This window comes from Adiantum capillus-veneris, chromosome 25 (assembly GCF_014529385.1).
Source record: "Adiantum capillus-veneris isolate H3 chromosome 25, ASM1452938v2, whole genome shotgun sequence".
Classification (NCBI taxonomy): Eukaryota; Viridiplantae; Streptophyta; class Polypodiopsida; order Polypodiales; family Pteridaceae; genus Adiantum; species Adiantum capillus-veneris.
This window is the reverse complement of record NC_140955.1, coordinates 32,233,808-32,249,517: the sequence shown is the minus strand read 5'-3', so window position 1 is coordinate 32,249,517 and position 15,710 is coordinate 32,233,808. Positions and strand designations below refer to the sequence as shown.

The 15,710-nt window shown below is 38.3% G+C and overlaps 1 pseudogene; it reads left to right on the top strand.

Moving 5' to 3' along the window:
* Positions 1-7,603: 7,603 nt before the first annotated feature.
* LOC147424668 (large ribosomal subunit protein eL42z/eL42y-like) lies at positions 7,604-9,555 on the top strand (annotated as a pseudogene).
* The last annotated feature ends 6,155 nt before the right edge of the window (positions 9,556-15,710 follow it).

The following is a 15,710-nucleotide window of genomic DNA, read 5'->3' as shown; positions in this document are numbered from 1 at the left end:
ATCATCCTCATCAAAAATAGCATCTCTATGCTCCATGGGTTTCTATGTAAAAGGATTTAAAAATCTATATCCTTTGCTACTAAAAGCATAACCCACAAAAATGAAATTTTCTACCTTATCATCAAGATTTTTAAACAGATGCAAAGGAACATGTACATAAGAAAGAGAAACAAAACCCGTCCAGTAATTAACATTAGGCTTATGCTTATAGGAAGCCTAAAAATGAGTTACATTCTTTAATGCCTTTGTAGGGAATCCATTCAAAACATGAGTAGCCCAAGCAAAATTGATGCATACTATGTTTTCCCCTCAATGTACATCTAGCCATTTCCATAAGAGAATAATTCTTGTGTTTGGCCCACCCATTCAATTTTGGCATCTATGGCAATGCCACTTGATATTTTATGCCTTTCATAAGACAAAAATTCCTCAATGCATGCGACTCATACTCTCCACCTCTATCACATATCAATCTTGAAACCACTTTCCAATTTCACGTGTATACAAAAATATTTGAAAATATGCAATACGTCAGATTTTTTGTTCAAAGCATACACCATGTAAATCATGTGACATCATCACAATGAAAATAGACCTTGTATTTGAAGCTTGAGTGAGAAGGAGTAGCCATTGGTCCACATATATCACTATGTAGATTTAATTGAAGCTTATGAAAAGCACCAACACTACCATCATTGGGAAACACAAAAAATGATACATTTGTTCCAAAATACAAGCTTCACATATAAATGATTTTGGAGGAGATATCATAGGAATATTTAGCACCATACCATTCTTTTCAAAGTTTTGCAAACCATGGAAGCCAACAAATTGTGTAGTTGAATCCACATGAAAATATTAATTTGCTTTAATAATATGAGAGAAAAATTTGTACATATCCAAAGCATACAACCCATGACTCATAGTACCTGCCAATCAAAGAGCGGAACCACAATCTCTATGTTGCACAGTGCATCATCATCCTGGAAAGATACATCATAACCTTGAAGTGCAAGCATAGAGACCAATAGTAGATTGTTTTTTATGCTTGGCACATAAAGTACATCATGATTTGTAACTTGTTGTAAGGTACCCACTTTTTTATTCACTAAACTTAGCATTCTTTTATTACAAATGGCTCAAGGAAGCTTCACATTAGATAAAATATGACATTTGATCAATTGTAGGTTAATAATTACTTCACATTGAATTTTTTGCTTTGAAAATGGAAAATGTAGATACTTGTAACTGAAACTGAACAATTTAGTGGGACCTTGGAGTTTGCAAATATTTTGGAAACATTAAGGGTTGAAAAAATTGCAATCCTATTGGCTAGAATGGATAAGATATCACATGGGATAGACATGGAGTCATGTGTAGACAATGTGTCACCCAGGTAAAGTAAGGAAGCTACTACTAAAATTCATGGAAGCCCTAGAAACCTAAACAAATAGTAGTGTAAAAGTAGTAGGTAGCACGTAGGATGTCACCAAGCCAAACTAGCAACATGAGGTGGGTTTTGAAACTGGGATCTAGCTCTTATAGCATGGGAGTAGCTTCTAGTAGGCCCTCACACTCTACTACACTTGAGATGTATACTTTTTCTAAGAGAAGAGCATCCACGCACCACTTAGTGATCATACCTTAAGTGTATTTACAATGTAATCAAGTGTTTTTATGCCAAAATTTCCTTGGGAACTCTACGGAACTATGCTAAGACTCTCTCTATGTTAGAATCTCTATTAATAGAATCTCTATTAATTACCTACTTTGTTTTTCTAATCAAGAGTGGTTATTCTAATCATGGCTAGTAGATCATGCATGATTAAGCTTAATTGATTAACTAGGAATGACAATTTTGCTCTCAGTATACATAATGCATTCTGAAATTATCCACTTTAGTATTATACTTATATTTAAGAAACGTATTCACAATATTAAATTTGATTAGTAAATATAAACTAACATATAGCTTAATTAAGAAAATTATAGTTAGATTTGCATTCTATATTGCATGATTAAGAGACATGCATCATCAGGTTTTGTCAATTTGTAGTCACATACCTATTTTTTGGGCTATTATAATATTTTTCTAAGAATTTAGGTTGCAATGTTTGCAACCTTTAGGACTTTCAAAAGGTCATTGGTCAATTTACAACGCTGATTTTACTCTCTACGTAATTTTCTAATTAAAGTTTAGAACTCTTAGAACATAAGAGTTTAAAGTTATTATTTATATGACCCTCTAAAATCAAAAACCTTATAACCAAAGATATATTTTGACCTATAGAAATTTTATAACTTTTGCAAAAAATGTAAAGCTTTTTTGCTATTTATTTTGGTTATTTTTGTTGAGATAATAATAAATTTAGGCTTAGAATCTAGAAAAATAGATTAGTGATCCTATATCAAAATAGTTGAAGATAACTAGGAGAATCTTGAATTGTCCAATAAAACGTCAAGGACATGCAATACAATTGATCATCATTAGGGAAACCAACCCTTTCCTTGTCAATTTTGGATCTAGGGATATCCAACATAGCACTTAAATTCACAACTTTAATCCTCAAAAGTTTCCTAAGCATATCTAGACAACTGATCGATTTGAAGGTTTCAAAAAACCTCTTATGAGGACCTCCATTGCATGTAAGAATAATTGGGCACAATGCACTTTAACCAACCACCCATTAATCGGCCTCACACTGACTTCTTTGTGACTTAAACATTATTTTTAGTTTGGCTTGGCAAACAGAAGGCAAAAATTACCTAGGTTCAGTGTAGTCTCAACTTCAAAAGTAGATAATTACCTTCAAAAAGTAAATTTTAAAGGTGAAAAAAACGGTCTAAATTTTGGTAAAACCCTCTTATTTCACTCCTAAAGGTATGTCAAACACATTTTAAGAAAGGGTTAATAACTCAAATCTCAAGTAGATGCCTTTGGGAAAGATGAATCAGGTGGCGGGCAACAAGATGCAGATGGTGCACGTTGGGAGCAACTGCAAGAGTGTTGGACAATGAAGCCAGACACAATATGAACCGATGGCATATCACAAGCAGAGACGATGGCACTAGGAGCTCTCTCACTCGCTCACTCATCATATCCCCAATGAATGAGGGGCTGGAGTGTGGATTTTTTTATTTACCAAAAAAAGCTGTGGTGAGCAACATATGAGGCGAGCATGGTTATATGAGCTCCATTATCGGCATCTTGACCATTTACCTACACTTGAGCCACCCTAGGATTGGTTTTATATGTGCATCTTGTCTTTTGGATGCTCCTCTTAGAGTAGTAGAAATCTTCAATGATTCCATTACTAAAACAAAAGAAGACCCAGTATGTGGTATGTCTTCTTTTTCAAAAAATATTTATTTTGAGACTTGTTGGCAAAAAAGTTGGTGGGTTATAGATATTCCCAATAACAACACATGCCGGTGTGCACTTGTGGACGCATGTATTCTAGAAAACCAAACCAAAAGCTCAAAATGTGCATGGAATTGCGAGATCAATGCATAACTACAAATATCTGCTAGAAAACAAAGAACGTGAAACTCTAAACACAAAAGAACTCATCCACGAACAAAGAGACAACAAGAGTCCAAAACTTTGAATGATCAAAGCATACAGTTACGGCATGGGAGGGGGAAACTATGGCATGTGGTGCTGGGAGGGCTAGGCTAGAGAAACACAGAGAATGGCCTCCTAATTTCCCAAAGAGGAATGCATGCCGGCATACACTCATAGGAGCAAAGTATATGCACGTGAAACACACACACACACACACACACACACACACACACACACACCTACATAGGCAAAAAATAGGGCCCCATTCTCTGAGAAATATTGACAACTTGCTCTCCCTTGCAATCCATACCCTTACCTTACAAGGTCTTGCACTTGGGTTCATGCCTGCAACCTACCTCAACTCATTCCTTAGAGTGGCCTTTGCTAAATGCGGTTGTATATAACCCTCATTTTGTGGACAAGTTTTCTTATTTTAGACAAGGAACCCTACCTGTTTGACTTGACTTTCTCCCCACTCACACAAAAACATGCGCTTGGCCTGAGAAAATACTATTTATCTTTGGCATGCCCATACCCCTACCATGGGAAGTGATTTTGATTGCAACTACCTCACCTAACCTCCTTTCATCCCTGGTTGTCTAAGGCAGTTTTTGGCACTTGAAAGCTTAAAAAAAGGGCACATTGACTTCTTATGTGCATGCATCTACATACACAAACACACTCTCCACATGGATCACAACAAGGAGGAACTTAAATTTGGAACTAACCCGTCTTTATTTTGTAAGCCCTATCAGGAGTGGGTTTTGTCCTTGGCTATGCATGATTATCCTTGTAGTAGTATCACGTTCTGGCATGAGCTATTCTCGTCCTTCTCAGCTAAAACACATTGGAAGCAATAAACCGATTCACACACACACACGCACACACTCGCACACACTACCTATTTTGGCTATGATTTACAATCGAACTATGATCTCTTGATATGGATCTTGGCATCACGCAGGGAGCTGCAATCAAGTGAGAACACTTTATATACATCCAAATGGGGCACAAGCACATGGCTAGGACCCATAAAATGTGGCTGCACATCAAAAAGCATGCGATGAGAACAAACCTCTTTAAAAATAAGTAAATTACACATACTATTGATATATAGCCTTTAAACTTGCACCACATGCAACCACAAGGATATGTATCAACCTCTGTTGAGAATTGAATGCCATAAGAAGCACAGTATTTTTGTAGAATATCTTACCTTCATGTACGCGAAGTGTATGGCTCTTCTCTCTCTCTCTCTCTCTCTCTCTCTCTCTCTCTCTCTCTCTCTCTCTCTCTCTCTCTCTCTCTCTCTCTCTCTCTCTGACACACACACACACACACACACACACACACACACACAAACACACACTCTTATGCTAGAGATGATGCAGATAGGCATACGCTAACACACACACACACCCTCTTGTCCTTTCCCAGATACGGGGCAATCACTTGAAAATTTGAAAACTTCTCTTAATCGTGAGCTTGCTTTGTGCAACATCACATCCACACGCACACATGATTTGGTGGTTTAACCTTGCTCTACTTTGAAGCTGAACATAATTCTCAATGAACACGAATCATCAAACCCTGATGCTTCATCGGGTACAAACAAAGGAATTTTCATCATACAGGTAGGTGCATCTGCACCTATTCAGTAAATTTGGAAGTGGTATATGCTTGTAGTTTTCTTTGAAATACATTTTGATAAATGCTTCTTTTTCTATGTTGACACACTCAACAAATAGAGACTTGAGACTTACCAAATCTAAGTTGTGATCAATGTCCCACTTGAATTCGCATGCCTTGAAGCCTTAGGTGAAGTCATAAGCAGTTGACTCTGAAGTAAGGATGCTGGCATCCTCTCTTATAGTCATAGATCTATGAAGGAGTGATAGATGATACACACACACTTGGCATGGTGAAACTTGCTAGATCACTCCCGCACGCACACACACGCCCTTATCTCATTTGATTTCCCTATTCTATTACCATCAGTATTTGGGATTGGCTCTTGGCCCTTATCTCATTTGATTTCCCTATTCAAGTACCAAAAGTATCTGGGATTGGCTCTTAGCTTATGAAAAACGGATCTGGTCATGCTGGCGTGCGTGCACAGACACACACACACACACACACTCTCACACAAACACAATTGCCAGCATACTCACATACTCAAAAACTCACAAACTGTTCTGGCTCTAGTCCTGGGGGTTACTTTGTATGCATGTCGCACATACTCAATATGAATGATGATAAATGCAGCTATACTGTAGTGGAAAACAAGGGTCTTTGATTCATCCCACATGTTTGATATGTTGGAGAATAACACAGTCCAGGTAGGTGCAACTGCACCTACTCAGTACTTTACTACGGAGGTTGCTTAGTTTTTGATTTGGTCTGGTCTTTCTAGCATAATGTACCCTTGTACATAGACATACACATTGAATTGCACATGTTTTGTAGGTCTGAATATAGAATATTCAGGTTGCTTAGTTTTTGATTTGGTCTGGTCTTTCTAGCATAATGTACCCTTGTACATAGACATACACATTGAATTGCACATGTTTTGTAGGTCTGAATATAGAATCTTAGACATATTGGATTTTCTTCTTGTTCTTTGCAAGAGAAATTTCAATAATTACTCAAAGGAGTGTTGAATTGGTAATGATAACAAGTGTAAGGCTATTTACTTTATAAGATTAAAACTGCAAAGACATTATACGTTTTAACATACTGTAGATTGCTTGAAGCTACTTGTTTTTCCTTTTTTGTTGGTGTTAACCTCCTTTGAGGGTCTCGTGAGAGATGAAAAACATAGGTATTTTTTTTTTTAAAGTATCAAAATGCAAACAAGATGCTGGCAAATTTTTGAAAATTGGCCTGTTGCACACTTACAAAAAACCAAATTTGAGCATAATTATTTCTTGAATCTTGTATACACTACATGAATATTGAACCTTACTGAAAACTTGAAAAACATGTTGAGAGATTGGAATTGCTATGCATAAGTGTTAGATTCAGCATTTTGACTTGAATTTACCTTAGTGGTTTTTGACTTGAAAGTAACACATGTACATTGTTTAACTTTTGAATAATTTAGCTTTGGATTGGTTGCTAGAAGCCTTAAACCTCTTGTGAGGGTCTCAAAAGAGATGGCATGGATTTGATATTTGAAAATTTGTCCATTTTACAAAGAAAATGCTACCCAAATTTGTACCTTTTAGAGCTTGGTAAACTAGAAGATGGAATGATACATGACATATTTTTTGAACTTTTGTTTCTTCTTTTTGACACCGTTAACCTCCTGTGAGGGTCTCAGCAGAGATGGTTATGACTCGAAACTTGAAATTCTATCCACTGTACGAAGGAGATGTTGTCCAAATTTTTACTTTTGCAAGATTGGTAATCTAGAAGATGGAATGGTACATAAATGTCAGAAAACAATTGCATTTAAAATGTTGTGGGGAGCTTGTCCTACAAGGACATTTCATAACATAGAAGTAAGATGATTTTTGCAGATTTTGAACAAAAATTGAAGATATCCAAAATGCAGTTCATTTTCTTTTTGTCATAAATATGATCTCTACTTAGCTATTAGTTTCTGTGCAATTTTGGACACTGATAACAAGGGGAAGGGGTCATTGACATCTGTCTTCCAAACTAATGCCAGTAGTGCTTGTGTTCTTGGATGGTGGCATGTAAGAGGTTCCTTCCTTGGAATCACGAAGGCAACTGCAGTAATAGTTGGAGATCATCCAATGTTTGGTTTTGGTTTTTTGTATAGTTAGTACTTGTAGACACTTCTTTGATAAGTATATATATTCAATACATCGAGTCTGAATGTTCTCATTTGTACAATCTTATCTCTGTCATTTTTTTAAAACTATAAAGACACATTTTTATGTATTTATGTAACCCTTGTCTGGTCTCTAGTCCCATTGTATGGTTCAATAGTTTGTTAAATCAAACTATTTTTAGATACTCAATCATAAAAACAAGAATCCTTTCAATCATCACTATAGCAAGCCAATAGCCATGGTAAATGCTCCAAAAACAAAGAATTCCTTTTGTAAGGGCAAAGAATGCAAGAACCACACCTTGCATAAGGTGACTCAATACAAGAACGGGAAGGACAATCTCTATGTTCAAGGAAAGAGCCATTATGATAGGAAGAAATCTGGCCAAGACTACAAAGAAAATTGTGTTGAAGTTGCAATGTTAGAGCTGCAAGCATGTAACTCAAGATCCAATCAAGCGTTGCAAGCATGTAATGTACCCAGTATTTTTCAATAAAAACTAATTCAATTACATTGCAAAATTGTTAAGGTTCACATCTTGCTATGTCATAGAGCGTTTCAATGGAACGATCGGATAAAAAATTGGACTCTTGGACTATTAACTATGATCCTTACTTACATGGAAACAATAGGTTGATATGAAAAACTTAAGCCTCAAGACTATATCTAAAAATAAGAGTCTACCCTTAAGAAAGGAGGAGTAATTTTAGGAAAGAGAGTGTAATTTTAGGAAAGGAAGAGCATGTTTAGGAAAGAAGGAGTATTTTTAGAGAAGGAAGAGAAGTAAGGCAAGTTCAGAGCTTCTTTTCTTGAAAGTCAAGCTTCTTCAAAATTAGGGTCTCAAAATTGTGCATTGGGATATGTGCCCGTAAAAAAATTACGCACAAACTTGTCTCATTACTTTTTGCTATTCTTAGATTGTAATTTTGGCTCTTGAGAGCCTATATAAAGGCCCCTCTTCCCTCACTTTTTTCAAGACACATATAGAAGTTTTCAAAAGTGGAAGCTCTCTTGCTTCGATGGTGGAGTTACCTTCTCTTTCTCAAGATCTCACCCTCAACCTATCTCCATCTCCAACTCCATTTCTACCACCATCATATTGTCCCTCGGATTGTCGAGTTCTCTCTCTCTCTCTCTCTCTCTCTCTCTCTCTCTCTCTCTCTCTCTCTCTCTCTCTCTCGCCATATTCTTGGCAAGCAAGGAAGCCATAACTCTAATTTTCATAGCGAAGCTTTCCTTTTCTCTATCACAATACGATGACCCGGAAGCGAGTGACTCAAAGCTCCAAGGATGTTCCTATCTTTCCGCCTCCAAGGAAGGTGCAAAGGAAGGTATCAACTACTCCAATCATAGCTCAAGGGGAGGGATCAATTGCAAAAAAATTTGAAGCCGTCCCACCTCTAACATGGAAGGTAGTCAAACACGTCACTAATTCGATAAGATAAATTTATAATTTTGCATTGTTATTCATGTTGACCTAGGAAGCCAAGCATAGGAATTCCCTTAACCATCCAAGAAACATGATTTTATCACAAGAAACAAGCATATGATTTTGGTTTGTTTGAAGGGCTGTATGAAAGAACTGTTTTCATTAGGCCTTGTTTGAATTGTTTTGGTGTTGTTTGAAGGGATGTATGAAAGAACCTGTGTACAAAATTAATAAAAGAACACTGCTTGTATATGTAAAACAATGTGTTAGTAATTAAAAAAGAAGAAGAATGGGTGAGTGCGGTGTGGAAACTGGGAGACTAATATCCAAATGGATCTATGTGTACAAATGGGTGGACTTGATTAGTTGGGTACTTTTCACAAGATTATTAGCTAGTTAAGTATAAGTCTCATATCACATTTATGATTTATGAATGGAGCCGTGCCTCTTGACGTGGGATTCTAAGTATGTGAATGACATTATATCTTTGTGATATAGGAGTTAGATCCCATTGAAATCCCTTGATTATCGACCTGACGTGTGGTGTATGACCCTACTATCAATGATCACAATGGATAGAGGACTTCCTCTCTTCTATTGCTTGTATCTCTACTTCGTGGAAACGGAGTAGAGTGTTGTCAATGGAACTTGATAATGAAGGAAGGCCATCTATCAAGTTGCCCCAATCTTTTGGGGTTGGGGACCTCACAAAGCACTTCGAGATTGGCGGTCACAAGAAGTGCAAGGGTGAGATGTACTAGGTCAATTTTTGCAAATTCATGTGGTGAATTGAAGAGTTTTGCTCAAACCTTTGCAATATTTAAGTATTAAAATGAATTTAGTTTTGTGATGAACACACACACACACACACACACACACACACACACACACACACACACACACACAGGGAGAGAGCATTGAACATCTCTTCTCCATTTCCTACACCTTATATATGATGCTCTGCATCTTGATGATCACATCATCTCTATATAGATTCTCTGAGAAGGAAAACATAAGGAAACATGCCTTGCTATCCATGAATTCCCAATGTGTTGCTCCCCTCTACTAGCTCTACTGTTGATCTCACAATGTCTCCATAACCATAAAAGCTCCAAGTTTTGATTTGTTTCTCGCCAATGTAAAGCTCTATAATGGTCTGGTCTATTTATCAAATTATTCAAGTGTTTGGTTAAGAGTTAGTTGTCAGTTCAGACTTTAGACTTCATATGACACATCAGACAAAGACATTGAGTTTGAAATGGAACTGTATATAGTAATTGAAATGGAAATGAAACATAGAATCAAATTACATTATAATTAGACCAAAAAATATAATTGAAACAAAGTACAATGTGAGCCAAAGGATTGCTTTGATCTTATCAATAAGAGAATACAAGAGCACAATGAGCTCCAAGATGCTAGACTCAAGAGTATAGTAAAATGTAGCTCCCACAAATCATAGTGAGGGCCGCTTTTTAAAATTTTGGTCCACCTCTCTCTTGGTATGTACTTGATGGCAAGGCTTCAAGGCTTTGCGGAGGAGGAGGAACCTGATACATGAAAATCACAACACTCTATGTATTTATTTTGTACATAGCTATGGTTTTGACACATTTGGATCTTGGAAATAAGGAGAGGTAGGAACAAACCCTATGAAAATGAAAAATTCATTGGATGCTGATTCCACCTGACGGTCACTACCTAACATTCACTACAGGTGAAGAATAAGAGTCAAAAGGAAAAGGGAGGAGAATCTTATGCATTATGGAGTTGGAGTCAACAAAATACTATCAAACTCAATCATAATTCAGTTGTGGACACAAGGCTTGCACATGGAGTCAAGAGGGGACCACCTAGACGACTTTTGGAAGGGAAAGACGGACATATATTTTTGTGAAATATTTTCTCTATTTTTTCCATTCCGAATTGGAAAAAGCTTTCAATAAAAACATTTGTAGGATCTTTTTGTCCCTATTATTTTAATAATTTTTGGAGCTACAGTTTACGAGATATGATCAAAATTGTGGAGATTATCTGTCCACATGGGAAGAAGTCATGATGATCCAACTCCACACACAATTTCTTATAGGTTTCTCTCCATTATTGCTATTTTTTTTCTTATCTTATAAAGATTCTCTCAAATATTATAAGGAAGCTTTTGGACCCAAGCTATGGAAGGTGGCATGGAGACAAAGCTCGCCATGATAAAGGTGATTAGGAGGGATTTGGTCAATAAGCAAGGCACACGGAGCTCTCTCATTGGGGGAATAGCTCTAACTGAGGCTACTTTGTAATAACTCCTTTTTCTCATAATCTCTTCCCTAATCACTCTCTTGGCCTATAAAAGGAGGCCTTCTCTTTTTTAAACAGACACACAATCAAGCTCTAGCACTCACGTTCTCATATGTACAACCTTGTGTATGCACCTCTACGCACACATAGTTGTGCTATGGCATAGTATTGGCTATGGTTATTGGTTTTGGTTTTCTAATGGCTACGAGGTTTGAGTTACCATGCACACATGAGTTTGTGATATGTTGAAATTGTTCAATTCCCCTCATGAATGTTTGTATACTATTGATGAAGCCTATATTAATGAATCTCTAATGATCTCTTCCTCTCTCTCTCTCTCTCTCTCTCTCTCTCTCTCTCTCTCTCTCTCTCCTTATCTCACATTTTCCTTGTGTTATGGTGTTTATGAAGCCTATTAATGAATCTCTAATGATCTCTCTCCCTCTCTCTCTCTCTCTCTCTCTCTCTCTCTCTCTCTCACACACACACACACACACACACACACACACACACACACACACACACATATTCTTCCTTGTGCTATGTTCCAATCCCCCTACCAAGCGTCCTAGCTGCATTCCAAGCTAGGTGGTGCCCCTATTGTGTACCTCATATGATGAGGCCATTGTGCATAGTCTTGGTGTAAAGGCCATCGGCTCTGTTTTGCGCTTCTTCCTCTCATTTGGTGCCCCCACTGAGGAGGGATTTGCAAAGAACTTCAATCAACAAAGAGTAGTGATGCATGCCATCAATCATGGACAAGTGGCTACAAGAGTTTTCAAATTGGAAGACTGAAGAAGAGCAGACTGTAGAAGCACTCAAGGCCTTCTCGGAGTGCTAGTGCCACGTTGTAGCATCATCAACATCCAAGAGGTAAGCTCCTCATCTTGCATTGCTCGTGCTAATTGCAAATCAAGAGCATTAAGAGTGAGGGCTAGGGAATTTCATCACTCTTTTCAACCAAAAGAATTTTGTCAATGAGTGCCGACAAAGGAGGTGAAGAAAGAACGATGAGTTTTGCTTTTGAGAACCACATGAGAACTCTCACATCAGCATTTTGTGTAGCACCAAGTGTTTTCTCTCCAACAGTCATAGAAGAGTCGTCAACTACATCAACCACAAAGTCCAAGCCACAAAGCCTAAAGCATTTGGTGGAAGCAAGTGGGCCTACGCTCTCTCTAGGCCTAGAGAGTTCAAGTCAAGTACGACCACCCAAGCGTCATTGCCGCATACAAAATAGAAGCCGATTGAGGTAGACTCTTCTTACCCAATCTGTTTTGAACCAAATATGGAGAATTATGTGGACTTCAACAAGAGGTAGAGGCCTCTAGTGAAGGTGTCACATCATCAACACTTAAGGTATGCAACTCTATTCTTTGAAGCCTTGCCCTACACCCAACATGGATAATAACAATAGCCCATAAGTCTTTCCTTTCTATTTCTTGCAACACATGCATGTAAACGTGTACATTAATAGGAAGATGTTCTACCAGCAAAAGATTTTTTCCCTATTTGGAGCAGATGCTTGATAAAATCCTTAGATCCCCACGTCCCATCATCTTGCCCATTCTTGATTACTACCACTCTTTTGATGTAAGCATCTTTATTCTATTCTAGCCTTGCGCTCTTCTTAGCTCCTACTCAAGTTTTCCATCCATGTATAAACCTTTATGAATCACTAAGTCATTCCAAAAAAAAAAGGTTTGTAACTAGCTGCTCATTACTTTACTACCATGGCAAGTGTCTCTATTTCCACATTTACTGGTGGTGGCAAGAAGGGAGAAGACATCACCACCGATTTTTTTGGATAACTTTGACATCGCTTGTGTGGTTTCCAACAAGGATGACAATGTCTCACAACTACAAATCTTTCCTCTACTAATGAAAGTAGAGACCAAGTATTGGTACAATGATTTACCCCAAGATACCTAGGATGCATGGAACTTACTACGTGCTACCTTTGTGAAGAGGTTTGGTGGAGGCACAACCTCAAAAAAGTTAAGGCAAATGCTGAGAGAGTTAAAGCAGGGAGGTCTGCTAGAGAATTCCACTTATGAATCCAAGTTTGAGGATTTGTGGGAGCAATGGGTTGCCTCACTCGAGGAAGGTGAAGGAGCGTCTAGTTTTCTGAAGAAAGAGCGTTTGATTGCTGGCCAGTGGTCACCGCTTATGGAGATGGTGAAGGGGAGATTCCTTGCAATGTATGAGTTGGAAATGGAAGTAGACCTCCTTAAAGACAAGAAGCTGTGAATGCAAGCAAAAGTTAAAAAGTCAAAGGAATCAAGCTAACCCAGTAACTGTAAGCCACTCAAAGGAACCAACCACAAGTGGTATCAAAAGAGCAGAAAGACCTGTTGAGTTGCATCACTACTCAGCTTGAGAATCTATCTCTGCATTTGGTCCAACAAGGACATACCCACAACTAGAATCAAGAGCAAGGGAAAGGACAACTAAGGCAAAACCAAGAATACCACTGCTACAATTGTGGAGAAGACAACCATGGTATGTATTACTGTCCCCACCCAAGGAGACAAGATTTCAAAAGAGGAGTAAGACCACCACCACCAAGGACACCAAAACAAGCACCACCCTTGAAAATATTACAACGACCTCTGCAACCACAACCACCACCACATACCCCCATTCCGCCTTTACCACAACCACTAGATGGAAACCAAGTAGTGAGTGTCATTAGTCTTGACAAGATGAAAGTGGAGAAACACGTCAAGGGAGTAGAGGAGGGTAAAAACAATGTTGAAGAGGTAGACACCATGGGAGTTAAGCACTCTAAGTCTGAGGAAGCTTCAAAAAAGGAGGAAAAGATAAAGGCCAAGGGGGAGTCAATCAAGAGGAGTCTTATGAGATGGTGAGCAATTTTTTCCGAGCAAGAAAAAAAACGAGCAAGTCCCTCATTAAATTTATTTGTAAAAAATGATAGGGAAAAAGAGACATTGTGTGGTAACACTGTGTTAAGTAGTTGTAGAGTATGATAAAGACTTTAATCTATTCTACCCATGATAAATATGTACTAACATCCAAGAATATTTTTGTACCCGTGACAATAGGTAGATCATCAACCGCATGCTCTACAGTAATCTACTTGATCTTGTCCAAAGAGCTTATTGCTTCAAAGACAAACAATGTTTAAAAGACTTAAAACAATTGATCGACTACTTGTCCTCTTAGGGTTGAACAAAACTTACAACTTACAAGCTTGCACAGAAGAGGGTGAGAGGGTAGATAAACAACATCCGTGAGAAAGGATGGACGGATGTTTCTTGTGAACAAGGCTCGAGTAAACTGTACATCATGTAACTTGCACTCTCTAGCAAGGGATTTGGTTATATATCGGCTAGCTGTACATTTCCTACATGGCATGGAAAGTCGAGCCGGTTACCGGTGAATTGAAACCGGTTGAGAGTAGTTGACCAAAAGTTCAATGCAATTGCAGTGCATGCTTCTTGAACCCATGTCCTCTATGCAACATGCAATCACTATAATGCATGCACGGTTAAAGGAGTAGTGTAGCCTGCCTGTGATAACTCAAAAAATAACCCCCCCCCCCCCCCAAAAAAAAAACAAAACAAAAAGAGATGTGACCAGCTCTACCTATGTGCTCCACCTACACGTATGAGCCTCTAGCAAGAGCATGACCTCTGTCCATATCGATCCACCAATGACAATGCTCAAGCTCTCATTAGGAGAGATGATCCATGGTCGATGGATACATGCATCCCTCGCTGCTTTCAGCATGATTTTATTTTTACGTGACTCTCTGAACCTTTTCCGACTATCTGGCTGCCATTCTCCAACATGCCTCAATTGTTTTTTCATAAAATGCGATTTGACTTTGACCAAGAAGCCAATTTTATAGAAAATAAAAACAAAATAGTGCCCCACAGCACTGTCTAACCTCACCACAGCACCGTTCGGATCCACAATCTCATGCTAGAAGCGGTCCGCACCGGCTCATATTGATTTGGACTAGTTTCACAAAGGCCATATGTGGTGGTTAACTAGCTTCGTATAGCCTGTTGGAGCCTTTTTTTTTTTTTTTTTTTTTTTAACTGCTTTGAGTAGGGTGTTGACAAGCTAAGTAGGTGTTGAACCTGTGCATTAGAACTATGTCTCTCTCTCTCTTTGTCTCTCTTATATATCTTTGAGGTCTCTTAAAAGTGTTCATACAACATTAAAATTCATCTCTCTCTCTCTCTCTCTCTCTCTCTCTCTCTCTCTCTCTCTCTCTCTCTCTCTCTCTCTCTCTCTCTCTCTCTCTCTCTCTCTCTCTCTCTCTCTCTCTCTCTCTCTCAAGATCCTCGACCATAGCCTCTGTGCTAAAGTGACTATAATTTGATGGTTTTTTTAAAATTTGTAAGAGCTCATCACGCATCTACCACTTCTGTTGCGTGAAGCCTCACACCTGTACCCACATCAAATTACTCCACCTCCATGTTAGGCCACTTTTGGAATCAACGCACTTGCACACGTGCATCACACACACACAAAGAGACTGAGAGCGCATGCTCATTGGTGATCTCTATGGAGTCAATGCATGCACAAACTAGCCAACTTCTCACTCTCTCACTCTCTCTCTCTCTCTCTCTCTTTTAAGGTCTGACCTTGG